Source organism: Oryctolagus cuniculus, chromosome 11, assembly GCF_051225735.1.
Source record: "Oryctolagus cuniculus isolate XC-2025 breed Fujian yellow rabbit chromosome 11, ASM5122573v1, whole genome shotgun sequence".
NCBI classification, from domain to species: Eukaryota; Metazoa; Chordata; class Mammalia; order Lagomorpha; family Leporidae; genus Oryctolagus; species Oryctolagus cuniculus.
The window spans coordinates 121,748,700-121,762,500 of NC_142877.1; the positions used below are offsets into that span (position 1 = coordinate 121,748,700).

Here is a 13,801-nt window from a genome sequence, read left to right on the forward strand (position 1 = left end):
GGATGAGGCGGGCAGCCAGACCCTGTTGGAAGCTGCTGGGAAAAAGCTGTCTGGCCTACGAACAGGCCAGGAGCCCTGCGGTGGGGACCGGGACCCAGCGGTGGGGTCTGGGCGCAGAGCCGTCAGCCGGCTCCGCTGAGGTGAGGAGGGCCATCGATGGGTCTCCTGTCCCGCAGAGGCGGGGCGGGTTCCCTGCGGCCCCGCCCGCTGCCAGCCTCGGAAGCAGCCGCAGGCCGGTGCCCCTTGGAGTGTTTGGCACGCATCTTCCCGTGGGGCCTGCACAGGGCGGCGGCCTAGCGATGGGGCGTGGCTGCCCGAGGTTTCAGACGTTTAGGGTCACGACTGGGCTTGGAACCCGGTCCCGTCTGAGTTCTAAGGTCAAGTTCATAAGCAGCTTATTACTCTAAGGCAGTGATCAAAGGAAGTATTTTTTCTTAAACAATTTATTTACTTGCAAGGCAGAGTTATAGTGAGATGGGAGAGAGAGAGAGAGAGGGAGAGAGAGAGAGGGAGGGAGAGAGAGAGAGGGAGGGAGAGAGAGAGAGAGAGGGAGAGAGAGAGAGAGGAAGAGGGAGAGAGAGGGAGAGAGAGAGAGGTCTTCCATCCGCTGGTTCACTCCCCAAATGGCCTCAATGGCCAGGGCTGGGCCAGACAGAAGCCAGGAGCCAGGAGCTTCTCCCGGGTCTCCCGTGGGCGCAGGCCGCAGTCCTTGGCCGTCCTCCACTGCTTTGCCAGATCCGTTAGCAGGGAGCGGGATCGGAAGTGGAGCAGCTGGAATTCCAGTTGGCACAGGGTGGGAGGCCGGCATCGCAGGCGGCGGCTGAACCCCCCGCTTGTTTGTTATTGAAACAAGCAAAACCTGAAACACTCGTGTCTGTGGAGGTCACTGCCATCCGAGCATCCATTCGTTCATTCATGGAAACCGTGAAGGAGGATCCTGCAGCCCCAGTGGGGGCCTGGGCGGGACGCCAGCCCCGGAGCCCAGCTCTGCCACTGTGGACTGTAGGGCCCCTCCTCCCCCTTTGCCTCAGTTTCGTCTGCACATGGGAGCGGGGTGGTTTCCATCTTGCAGGGTGTGGGGCCGAGTGTCAGATGGTCCAGACAAGCCCTGGACCACCGTGGCTTGAGGTCGGCCGAGCGAGCGTGACGGCGTGGCCCTACCGTGGCCTGAGGTCGGCCGAGCGAGCGTGACGGCGTGGCCCTACCGTGGCCTGAGGTCGGCCGAGCGAGCGTGACGGCGTGGCCCTACTGTGGCCTGAGGTCGGCCGAATGAGCGTGACGGCGTGGCCCTACCGTGGCCTGAGGTCGGCCGAGCGAGCGTGACGGCGTGGCCCATTGCCTGTGGGACGCACAGGCCTCCGTGACAGGTCCCTCTCTGCACCCAGACCATGGAGGAGTCGGACCTGAAAACCCCCCGGCTACTGTGTGCCGGTTGGAGATACGAGTTCATACCGGGAGCATTGCTATTTTTGCCCTGGCTCCCAGGAAGCTCAGAGCTGGGTTTTGGCAGCTCCCAGCTCGTGGGAGTTTGGGGAATTTTTATGTCTTTCCCTGTCTGTTTTCAGAAACGCCTTGGCAAGATGTGCTCCTGTGACCTCTGCCTCCGGCCGCTCGGGAGCCCTGGTCATGCGCAGCCCCAGACCCCCGTCTGTGCAGTGGCCGGAATCCCGCGTTCCCAGGCCATCGGGGCCAGGCAGACCACGGCACACTGCGGCCCTGCGCAGCCGCGGCCTTGCCTTCGTCTTCGTGGCCCTCGAGGTCAGCTTGGAGGCATCTGGGCGAGCAGGAGGGAAGAGAAGCGCGTCCCAGGAAACGGCGGTTCCTCAGGCTGTCACTCGGGGCGCGATACGTGAACAAAGCGCTGTAATGAGAAGAGCTACTAAAAAATGATTTATCGACGCGTTAGACCTGTTAAAGCAGGTTAATGTCAATACAATTAGCTCCCGGATCAAGGAGATCCCGTCAGAGGGACACTTGATAGAGCAGCTGTAAACGCCACTCCATCAGAGCAGGGAGGGGCTGTGCGCCGGGCCGGGGAGGAACCGGCTTGCGCGCCCACCCTCCCGCCGCACCTTCCCCACGGGCTGGAGTCAGACTCCCAGGCACGGTCAGTTTATGTGGACTCTGCCGTTTCATGGGTGGGTGGCTCCTGGGTGATTTCGGAGACGCGGAGCTGGGCGGTGGGAGGGCAGAGCCGGCGAGGCCCCAGCGACTGGCGGGGGACCGGGCTGTTCTCGGGCTCCGGCAGGCCCAGGAGGTCAGGACTGGTGGGCAGGGCAGGCCCAGGAGGTCGGGACTGGACGGGCAGGGCAGGCCCGGGCCCCGGTGAGCTCCTCACCCTCCTGAGCCTGGCGCCTGCTTGGTGGGGCTGGGAGCAGTAGCTGCAGCCGCTGCCTGGGGCGGTGAGGCCTGGCACCTGCGCCCGCTCAGAGGGGCCCCTCCCCCGGGAGCTGGCAGCCATGAGCTCTGCCCCTGGGTGAGCTGGGGGGACTCTCAGGGCCCTCAGAGGCCGTGTCTGAGGGGGCTTCTCCCAGGCAAGCGTCCCGAGACAGGCGTTCCAGAGGACTTCGGTGGGCGGGTGAATTTCGTCCTCACCTCCTGTCTCCCCCGTGGCTTCCTGGATCCTCCCAGAGCGTCCTGTGGCCGCGTCCTCTGTGCTCTTGGTCGGCTGCTGCAGGCTCCGGCACGGAGCCAGCGACTGCCAGGGCTCCTGGACTGGAGGTTGGGTTCGTTCCCTCTGCTAGTGCGCTGTGCCTGCTTTATTTTCTCTAGTTTTATTTATTTGAAAGGCAGCGTTGTAGAGAGACGAGGGGGCAAGTTAGAGAGAGAGCTATCTTCCATCTGCTGGTTCACTCCCCAAAAAGGCCGCAAAGGCCAGGGCTGGGCCAGGCCAAGGCCAGGAGCCAGGAGCTTCCTCCAGGTCTCCCACGTGGGTGCAGGGCCCGAGCGCGTGGGCCGTCCTCCTCTGCTCTCCCAGGCACTAGCAGGGAGCTGGATCAGAAGTGGATCGGACGGGGTTTGCACTGGTGCCCGCAGGGCATGGCGGCATTGCAGGCAGTGACTTAACATGCTACGCCACAGCGCCGGCCCCGTGCCTGCTTCCGTGCCTGCTGGGGCGTGGCACAGGGGACGGCGCTCGGAGGTGACACGTGACCCTCCTCAGATTCAGTGTTGCCTGCCCGGTGGGACGTATCCTCCACCCAGAGAAAATTAGCCTTCTTCCCAGGACCCTGGGGTGTGCGCCACACAGGTGGGCAGTGGCCTCTTCACTTACGTGATCCTTTGGGGCATTTGGATTCCCCAGAAGGTGACCCCACAGCCCTGACCACTGCACTGCTCAGCCTCCTGGGGGCCCTTGGATGTTGAGAACGAACGTGGCCCCCACCAGGACTTGAGTCAAGGACTTTCCCAGCTTTGCGAACCTCTGTTCCCGTGGGGACTTCGCTGGGCACCTGTGTCCCCAGGCACCAGTGCCAAACATGCCTTGGGCTCCCACGGAGGGCCAGGTGCTGCCCTCCAGGGAGGGCTCTCTCCCCCCGGGGTGGGAGCAGTGGGCATGCGGGGCTCTGGACAGTGTGGGAATAAGGGACAGTGGGGGACAGAGGGACATGCAGAGCGGAGCCCTAGCTCCCGGGGACCAGAGCCCTGCTGCAGGGGCGGGAGCAGCAGGCGGTTCTGGGGGAAGGCGTGAGTGAGGGGAGGCCAGGCGGGGCCTGCTTATCCCCTCTGCAAGTGAGGCCGTGGGGCTCGACAGGTGCCGTGGCCTCGTCAAGAGCACCCTGGTCCCGGCTTGGCCTCTGCTCCCGGACAGGTCGCCCGGTGCCCCGAGGAGGCTGGGCACGCGGCTCGCTGGGGGCGTGGGAGGGCTGGCGCGGCTCCCCGCTGCCGAGGGGCGGTCCCGGGCTCGCTCTGCCAGCTGTTTGCTCCCCGCGCCTCCCCCGTGTCGGCTGCTGCAGTTTGTGTGGCCACGTTCAGTGTTTCGTGTCTTGGAAGGCACAGATGTGATTTGTGCCTGCTAATGAGCAGCCTCCATCTGCCGCGCCACCGCGTTCCATCCCAGAGCTCGGGCAGGTGTCGGGGGGGCGGCACCTCAGGCACCGTCCCGCCCCTCCCTGGCCCTGCGCTCCCGAGAGGAACTCAAGGCCGTGGCCTGATGTTCTCCAAGGCTGCCTTCGGCTCGGGCTTTCTCAGTGAGTGTGGTTGTGCGTGCGTGCGCGTGTGTGTGTGCGTGTGTGTGCGTACACAGGTAGCGCACAGATAGAGGTTCCTCTCCAGGGCACTGCTTGTTGTAAAGGTCTCTGCTTCAGGGATCTCCACTTGGTCTGGTAACAGCATCTCAGGTCAGCAACTCACTGCTCAGCTGAGCGCACCCAAGGCCAGACATGTGCCCCACCCCGTCGCCAGCCAGTCCCTGTCATCCATCCACTTCCCATCTAACCGTCTGGCCCATCTGTCCCTCCCTCTACCCAATCACAGTACATTCTTCCAACTGTCCATCCATCCATCTGTCCGTCCATCTATCCACCCGTCCATCCACCCACTCATCCACCCACCCACCCACCCACCTGCATGCCCACACCCCCAGCCATCTCTCTACCCACTCACCCACCCACCTGCCTGCATACCCACACCCCCAGCCATCTGTCTACCCACCCACCCGCATACCCACACCCCCAGCCATCTGTCTACCCACTCACCCACCCACCCACCCACCTGCATACCCACACCCCCACCCACCTGCATACCCACACCCCAGCCATCTGTCTACCCACTCACCCACCCACCCGTTTGTCCACCCATCCATCTGTCCACCTACTCACCTGCCCATTCGTCTATCCATCATCTCTATCCGTTAACCCTCCCACCCATCTGTCCATCTGTCCATCCATCCATCTATCCATCATCCACCCGTGTACCATCTGCACATCTATGTGTTGTACCCACTTGGCCCCCGTCCCGTCACACACCCCAGCATGCGTGGAAAGGACCCGTGTTTAGGTTCAGAATGACTGGAGTCAGGGTCCCAGATGGGCCTGATCTGTGGCTGTTATTTGTCTCCGAGGCTGTCCTCACACGAGCCCTGCCCCGGCAGCACACGCGTGTTCCCAGGCTGTCCTCACACGAGCCCTGCTCCGGCAGGACATGCGTGTTTGCAGGCTGTCCTCACATGAGCCCTGCTCCGCCAGCACGCGTGTTCCCAGGCTGTCCTCACACGAGCCCTGCTCCGCCAGCACGCGTGTTCCCAGGCTGTCCTCACACGAGCCCTGCTCCGCCAGCACACGCGTGTTCCCAGCCAGAGCCTCTGCGGCTAAGGGAGGGAGGGTAGTGAGTGCCGCTGCCGTCCAGGGCTGCACTGCCCGGTCCCCTCCCCCCGGGCCCCCAGGCTGGCGTGGACTCTGCGACCTGGCCGGCGTCCTGGCATCCCCCGCTCTCAGGCTGTCATCGGCTTCTGTCGCTCACCCCCGAGGACGGTCGGCTCTGGTGGGGTGTGAACCACTGAGGCAGCAGGTGCCGGGGCGGGGGCGGCCAGAGAGGCCGGAGCTAGGGAGGCTCCCAGGGCCGTGGGTGCCTTGAGTAGGTGGCGATGGGAGGCGGGGCCGGAAGGTGCCTGGTCCCCATGGGAACAGCGCCTGGAGAAGTTCCAGGGCCAGCACACGGATGAGCTGGGAACAGCACAGTAATCCCACGACGGAGACGCAGTCCGGAGCTGACTTCAGTCTCCGAGGGATCTGTGTCCCCGCAGGCATCGGGCGGGGGGTTTGGGTGGGGCCGGGGTTTGCTATCCTGCCTGTCTGGAAGGGGCACAGCGTGCCTGGCCTCCTGGCCTGGGCGTGTCCAGCCCTGTTGCTCGGCCAGCAAGAGGCGGGGTCTGGGGCCCTGGGAGCAGCTGTGGGGGTGCCGCAGGTGGAGCCGAGGCTGGGGACACCCTCTCGACGTGGGTGGGTCGGCTGGCTCTGTGCAGGGCGAGGCCGGGCTCAGAGGTGGGGCGGGGCCCCTGCTGGTGTCCTTGTCCCTACAGCGAGAGTGCACAGCGGACACCCCGGGCCGCGGGGCATCCGGCTGGAATGGGAGGCCAGGTCCACGCGGCCCTGCGAGGGCCCCACTGCCCGGGGCTGAGGCAGGGCCTGGCCTTGTCCTGACCGGCCAGATCCGCCAGAGCGTCCCCTGTGCGTGAGCGTGTCAGGAGGGTGAGCAACGGAAGCTCCGACAAACACCGCTGTTGGGCCTCCCCTGGCATGTCCATCCCATGTCCATCCCATGTCCATCACATGTCAGAGCGACAGCCAGCACGTGTGAGTGCGAAGCACCAGGGCGCTCGTTCTTGCTCCGAGCAGCGCGCCCGCCCCCAGCTGCGTCTCCAGATGCGGGAGGAAGCGGTCCCCTTGGCGTTGTTCTCACTGAAACGCGCTTCCCCCTCCAGGTGCGTCTGTGGACGTGACAGTGGCGGCTCACGTCGCGGGACTGTCTGACGGGAGTTGCTCAAAAGCAGGGCAGAGCGGATTCGGAGGCTCCCACCCCCGCTCACGCCCCGGTGCCCGCAGCACTGGTTCTGGGTCGGCCCAGAGCCGGGGCTCCGTGTGGCAGGGACCCGCTGCTTGCCTCTAGGCCGCGCATTAGCAGGTGGCGCCAGGGCATGGACCCAGCATGGGCTGTGGGGGTCCCAAGGGACCTCTTTTTTTTTTTTTTTTTTTTTTTTTTTTTTTTTTTTGACAAGCAGAGTGGACAGTGAGAGAGAGAGAGAGAGAAAGGTCTTCCTTTGCCGTTGGTTCACCCTCCAATGGCTGCTGTGGCCAGCGCACTGCGCTGATCCGAAGCCAGGAGCCAGGTGCTTCTCCTGGTCTCCCATGGGGTGCAGGGCCCAAGCACTTGGGCCATCCTCCACTGCACTCCCTGGCCACAGCAGAGAGCTGGCCTGGAAGAGGGACAACCGGGACAGAATCCGGCGCCCCGACCGGGACTAGAACCCGGTGTGCCGGTGCTGCAAGGCGGAGGATTAGCCTAGTGAACCACGGCACTGGCCCAAGGTGCCTCTTGATGCTGGGCCTGGTGCCGGCTTTGCGGCTCCCACGTTACCGCGGCGCGGGCCCGGTGTAGGCACGGCCGTACCTGCTGCCCCTCCGCCTCATCTCACAGCTGTGAGGAGTGTGTCACTCTAATTGTCCCAATTTCAGATGACAAAACTGCACAGAAATCCAGGCGCTCGCCCAAGGCTGCAGTGTGGGTCACCGCTGTCACCAGGGGGTCCGGGTGCAGATTCGGACACTGTCGTGACCAAGGTGGATTCCAGCGTGAGGGCGCGGCCCAGCCTGCTTCTCAGCGGGACCCGCTCCAGGTGCAGCAGGTGCCTCTCACTCGCCCGGTGCAGCCTGTGGGGGGTGGGACCAGGCCAGACACCAGCTCTGGCCCTGAGCCCACCCTAGTGGCCCCGGGTGGGATTTCTGGGAGGCGTGGCCCATAGGAAGACCTGGGCAGGTGCTGGCCCGGCCACGCCCGGCACAAGTCAGCCTTCACTGAGACCACACGTTTTTATTTCTCTGTAGTGCACGGATTAGAGTGTTTTGCCTCGTGCTGTTTCCTCAAATGAAGGATGCAGGCTGCCTGTTTGCCCCTGCCCTCGCCCCCCACTCCTGTCCATGGTCCCTAAGGAGGCAGCGCTGGCCAGCAGATGCTGGGGGTGTGACCTGGGCCCTGACAACCCCCTCAGGACCTGACGGGGTCAGAACACCCTGCAGGTGGCTTGCACACTTCCCGGGGGGATGGGAGGCCTCGTCCACTGCAGCTTCCCGGAACCGGACGACCAGCACGGCTCCCGGAGGAGGTGGTGCCGGGCTGGGCCTCACCAGCTTGGGGTGGGGGTGGCCTCTGCCAGGGCAGGGTGCTACGTGGTGAGGTCGGGGAGCTGGGAGGCGGAAGCGGGGGTCCTGGGACTTGGGCCTCGAATGCTTCTGGCCAATCCAGTTCTCACTGTGAACAGGAAAACCTAGGGTGCGGGGCTCAGCCTGTTCCCAGCGAGCATGGGGGAGGGGACAGCTGGGCAGCAGGCCCCACGGGAGGTCAGCGCAGGTTCTGGGGCTGCTCCTGTGGTGACCCTGAGGCCGGCAGGAGGGCAGCGGAGAGGGCGTCCTGTCGGGCCGGGCGTTCACCGAGCGCCTCCTTTGGGTGCTTCTGCTTCGCCCGGGACCCTCCCAGTGCACCCATGGGAGTGGCATTTTGCAAACTGGTCTGGTCCAGCCCCACCCCCTGGCCCAGGGTCTCTGCAGCCCCAGCCCACAAGGGTGGGGGCGGGCCCTCGCCGGTGGAGTCCGCCCGGGTAGCCTGGGCCGCTTGGAATGTGGCTTAGCTTCGGAGAATTCATCTGAAATAGATATTTCTCTCCGCCGCCAGAGGGATTTATTGGCAAAACTAGCCATCTATTAACATTATCTGGGGGCTCTGCGCTGGTGAGAATAGGTACCATAAATCTTAGTTGTGTAAAACCCAGCACCAGAAGGCTTTCTGGGGACGGCAAATAGGAAAGCCCAGTAAGTCCAGACCTGTTTATTTTACTTAGAGGGAAAGAACATTCCGTACCCAGCCAGGCAGGAAATGGGTTTTGGGGACGGCCACTTAGCCCAGCTGTTGGCCCTGAAACTGGGAGTAATCGCTGCCTGCAATTAGAGCAGGAGTTCGGAGCACCAGGCTCGGTAGCTCGTGATGGAAGCTTCTGGAAGCTTTGGCAGGCTGTCGAGTCCAGGGCCGAGGTCTCCCAGGGGCATCTGATTCAGAGGACGCCCTGTCCCCGCTGCCCTGGCAGCCCCTGCTCTCACCGGCATCCTGCGTGGATGAGAGTGCCCGTCCCACCCCGCCCCTGTGGGCCCACGTGACGTGGCGTGTCTCTCGGCCGTGGGGAGACGCGGAGGTGTCGCATCAGAGCGGGAGCTCTGCCCAAGAAGGGCCCGGAGCCCCTCCCTCAGGGGATGCAGAGGGGCGCAAGGGCCCAAGCAGGGGTGCAGGCCCGGCCCCGCCGCTGTCCCGCCGCTGTCCCGCCGCTGTCCCACGCTTCGGTGCTTTCGTGAGATGGACACGCGAGTGCCCTTAACCGCTTGGGGGAAGTGGAGTTAGATTGTTGGGGTGCAAAAACCCTTGAAGTCCACACGTGGTTTTCCCCACGTTGTGCTTTTGATGCACTGTTGAAGATGGCCGCGGGCACGGATGTCAGCGTGTCTGTGCGCGGCGGAAGGTCTTCCAGGGCCATTCCCCAGACCTCCCGAGGTAGGAGCTCCTGCCTGTGGCTTCAGCCTGCCGGGCCGGGGCACCGGAAGCGGGTGCCCCAGCAACAGCACCTGCCCTGTCCGGGGTCTGTGCCTCCCAGCTCACCTGCGGGCAGCCCCGTGGGCCCCGGGCCCAGACGTCCTCCCGGCTGGAGGCCTAAGTGTTGCCAGACGCTCGTGTGCCTCCTCTCCCTGCCCGGGCTGAGCAGGTGCCCAGGGCTCGCCCATCCGTCCCTCTGTTCCGGGGCTCTGCCCTGGTCAGGGGTGGGCAGGAGAGAAGGGGCTGGGTTCTGTGACCACTTCCTGCCGTGACCCCTCCTGGGGGAGGTGGCCAAATGACTCCTGCTGCTTCCGGAAGTCCCCTGGGCCTCAGCCCCACCTCCCTGCCTCGTTGCCGCCCTGCGCCCTTCAGGTCCTGCGTGCGAACCCTGCCACAGGCGTCTCGTGGGGGAGGTGGAGACTGCAGCGGAGGATTTGAGAGGCAGACCCGGCTGCTTCGCCCCCGAGCCCCGTCCAGATGCAGGCGTGAGGCCGGAGCTGGGACAGGAGGGAGAACCAGGGCCCTGGGTCCGTGCCTGCCCGAGGCTGCGAGACCTCAGACGGCGCCCTCATGGGCCTCAGTTTCCCCGCGCTGGGAGCGAGGGCTGGACTTGGAGAGCCCAGAGCCTGTGGGGCGGCTCCCAGCCCCACCTTCGAGAAAGGCCGGTCCCTTTCCTGGGCAGGTAGTTGGTGCTGATGCAACTGCAAATGTGAAAAGTGAGATTGAGCTTGAGGGGGGCAGGGTCCCATGTAACCAGTGAGGCTGCAGGCTCCCTGACTCCCTGGAGCGGGGGCTCCTCAGATGGGAGGGGCAGGGCTGGGGCGGCCCTGGAGGAGCCGTGGGGGCCCCCGCACCCCGGCTCGGCCTGAGGCTGAGGAGGGCGGCTGGCAGGATGGAAGCCTGGAGTGTGGGAGGGAGCCGCGGCTTGCGAGTGGGGGGTGAATGCAGGGTCACGGGCCCGCTCCCTGGCGAGGAGGGGGCAGGGAGCGGCATCTGTGCAGCTCCAGCGTCCAGGAGGAGGGAGGGTGGCGGGCTGGGGCCCTGAGTCGCCCAGTCCAGCACAGCGGCCGCAAGTCCAGTGCTGGGCACTCGTCCTTTGGGGTCCCGGACTGAGCAGGTGCTGGGTGTGAGGGATCTGAGGCTCCGAGGATCGGTCTGGAGGGAGGCGCTGGGCGGGGCGCGGGAGGTCGGGCTGCTGCAGGGTGTCTGCTGTCGCCCTCTGACCCCTGTTCAGCCACGCCCAAACAGCACCGCCCTCCAGGCGGTCAACTCCTTCCTGCTCGGGGCTCGTGTCCGCAGTGGAGCGGGGACAGGGAGGCCGCGGCGGTCACCGGCTGGGCTCCCCCCACGGAGCTGCACGGCGGTCTGCTGGGGGCGCAGCAGGGTGGCTGGCCATGCTGCAGTCCCCAGGGAGGGGCCCTGGGGCTGCCTCCTGAGGGTGGGGCAGTGCTCATTGGGAGCCCAGGGCTGGAGGAGGGTGAGTTCGGAGGCGGAGAGAGGAGGGGGAGGGCGGGTGTGGGTGGCAGCCCCACCTGGAGGGCGGGGCCAGTCAGGGCGGTCCCAAGGCCCCCTGGTTCACTTGAGGTCCGTGTTGGGTTCTGGCTCTGCCCGTGGCCCTGAGAGGAGAGGCTGTAGAGGCCCGCACTGCCCCGTGTTGTGACCATTCAAGGACACACCGGCTGCCCACTCCACAGAGGAGCAACCCGAGGCCAGCGGATTCGGCCAGCTGTCCGTGCACAGCACGCAGCCCGCAGCTGAACGAGTCCAGCCACGCTGCCAGCTCTGTCCCCTGCGCCTCCGGTCCTCCCCGGCCCAGCAGTGGGGACGGCAGCGGGGCAGGAGGCCCCCGAGGCCGGGCGGAGGAGGCGTTGTTGTCGCTCGTGGAATGGCGAGGGTCGTGTGTGGAGTGAGGGGCTGCGTGTGGAGTGAGGGTCTCGTGGGATGCGGGTCGCGTGTGGGGCGCCTGGGCCGTCCTTGCAGACAGAGCTCTCCCGGTGAGCTGCACAGCCAGGCGGGTGGCGGATGCTGGAAGGACGAGGAGCAGGGCCTGGCGGTCAGCCGGCTCCTCTGGGCGGGCGGGACTCGGGCCCGGCCCATCTCGACACATGCCCGTGTCCTCCGAAGTCCATTTCTTTGCTGAAATTCAAGGCGCATTAAGCTGCTGTCCTTCTAAACCCCGAGTGGCGGGAGGCGGGCCGCGTCACGTCCTGGGCTGAGCGCGAGCTCCTAATTAGAGGAGTTGAGAAGAATCGAGAGAGCGGCTGTCGCGGAGGTCTGGGGAGTTAATCACGGCTCGTGCCCTGTGGGCGGGGCTGAGGCGGGCGGGTGGGATGGCCTGGGAGGATGCGTGGGAACGCGTGTGCAGATCCCCACCGCGCAGTCTGCAGTCCACGCACGAGACGCTCGAGCCACACTGGCTGCTGTGTTTCTGGCTCCTCCCTCCCTCCATGAGGGGCTGCGGCGTCGGCCTGGAGGCCAGGGCTCAGGGAGCGGCCCCCGGGTCCCGCAGGCCGCCCGCAGCCCGTCCGGCCGAGCAGGGCACGGAGGGGATTTCAGGTGGCACGAAGGGGAGGCTGCTGGACACACACGCGCTGTCTGCCTTGGAGGTCTCTGCCCCGAGGCCATGGGGAGTGGGCTGGGGGCCCTCGGGCTGAGTGGGGGAACCTGCAGCGCACGCTGGCCCCTCCCGCCCCGGCAGCGTGCACTCCCACGCCCTCTCTGGCTTTCCCCTGGCCGGTCCTACACCCTGACCTGGCCCACACCGAGCTCCTGGCCCCTTGCTGGGTGCTGGCTGCACCGTAAGCCCGGGCCCCCAGAGGACTGCGTAGGACCAGCCCTGCCCCGCCGACCTGCTGCTGGCCCCATGGCTGCCTCACTGGGCTCAGCCTGGTCAGCGGGGCTGCACATGACCAGTGGCCCTGGGACATGGGACTGGAGGCCTCTGGGCACCTGGCCCTCCTGCTCCTGTTCACTGAGGGCGCGGGGCCACCCCCCTTGTGGGAGGAGTCCAGGCCCCTCCTCACCAGGGCACGTGGGGCTGATGGGAAGGGGTGGCTTGGGACCCCGTGGTCTGGGGAGGCCAGGATGCCGCCTCTCACCAGGCAGGGTGTTTGCCCACCCTGTGCCTGCTGTGTGCACCAGCCCGGCCTTGCTGAGTTCCTGCCAGCGCTGGCCCATTCCCAGGGTTCTCTGCTTTCTCTGGCTGGGCCTTGAGCCCCAAGGCCTGGTCCAGGAGCCGGCTGACATGCCAGGCTGCACGGTGTCCACACGGGCACCGTGGAAGGAAGGACTGACCACCTGCCTCCCACTTGGGCCCTGTTAACTCCCCTGTAATTGGATTCATTAAAAACATGTATTTATTTGTTTATTTGCAAGGCAGAGTTGCAGAGAGGGAGGGAGGGAGGGAGGGAGAGAGAGAGCGACATCTGCTCATTCAGTCCCCAAGTGGCCACAATGGCCAGGGCCAAGCTGAAGCCAGGAGCTGCATCCGGGCCTCCCACATGGGTGCAGGGTCCAAGGACCTGGGCCGTCCTCTGCTGCTTTTCTAGGCCACAGCAGGAAGCTGGACTGGCAGTGGGACAGCCTGGACCCAAACCGTCGCTCCCATGGGATGCCGGCATCACAGGCGGCGGCCTAACCTGCGGACACAACACGGCCCGCGGTGCTGGAGGGAAGACACTTTCCAGTCCCCTCTCCCCTGGGGACCCTGGGCCTGGAGTCGAATGGGACTAGAGGTCCAGAGAGGGGGCAGTGGGCCTGGAGGAGAGGGCACTGGGCCCAAGGCCTTCACTCCAGAGAAGAAACCGTGGCCCAGAGGTGATGCCTCAACCCGGGGGCCGGGGTCGGGGTTGGGGGGCACGCTCCAGGTCCCAGCACAGAGCCGGTGCCAGGAGACCGAGGCCCCAGGAGGAGGAGGAGGCCGAGGGCGTCCGCCCGGCTCCCAGGGTGTCAGGTGCTAGGAGACTATGGTGTGGCCTGGGGCTCTCTGGGGTGGAGCAAGGTGATGGGGGTGAGTCGAGGGCCCTCTGCAGAGGGAGAGACCCTGGCTCCTGCGGCCCCGGGACCGCTGTGGTCAGGGGACCACTGAGAGCTGTGGGCCGGGCACTGGCGCCTCCCCCAGGCTCTGCCTGTGCTGGCCGCGAGAGCGGCGTCTGGTGGCTGTGAGTGTCCAGTGTCGCAGCCGCGCGTGTCGTGTGAGCCAGCTGGAGTCAGTGTGCTGCCAGGGGTGGTCAGACCAGGCCGGAGCCTGCTGCCTCCCCAGCACCGAGCCCCGGCCTGGGGCCTGGGCCGTGGGTCGGGTCTGACCCTCCACATGAGTGGGGTGAGTGTTGCGACCCGATGCTGAGCCTCGTGACACCCCCTCCCCACGGAGGCCGGGGCTGTGTCTTTAGTGCGTCCCGACTCTCTTCTACCAAGAGGTCTTGCATGTGGACCGAGCGGTCCTCGGGGTCAGGATTTGCCCGTTTAATGTCGATTTAATTTGTCGTTTAATGTAGACCCTTTCAGGTTA

General features: G+C 65.6%; 1 long non-coding RNA gene across 2 annotated transcripts in view; it reads left to right on the forward strand.

Annotated features, from left to right (window-relative positions):
- The window catches only part of LOC138844459 (uncharacterized), a 31,686-nt gene that overhangs the window by 1,914 nt on the left and 15,971 nt on the right, over nucleotides 1-13,801 (forward strand). Inside the window, exon 1 of one of the 2 annotated variants that reach the window (XR_016216442.1) lies at nucleotides 10,569-10,768. The exons of the other annotated variant lie outside the window; for it this stretch is intronic. This is a non-coding gene — a long non-coding RNA (uncharacterized LOC138844459). Of the gene's footprint in view, nucleotides 1-10,568; nucleotides 10,769-13,801 lie in introns of those variants that run through there. 2 annotated transcript variants of the gene reach the window in all.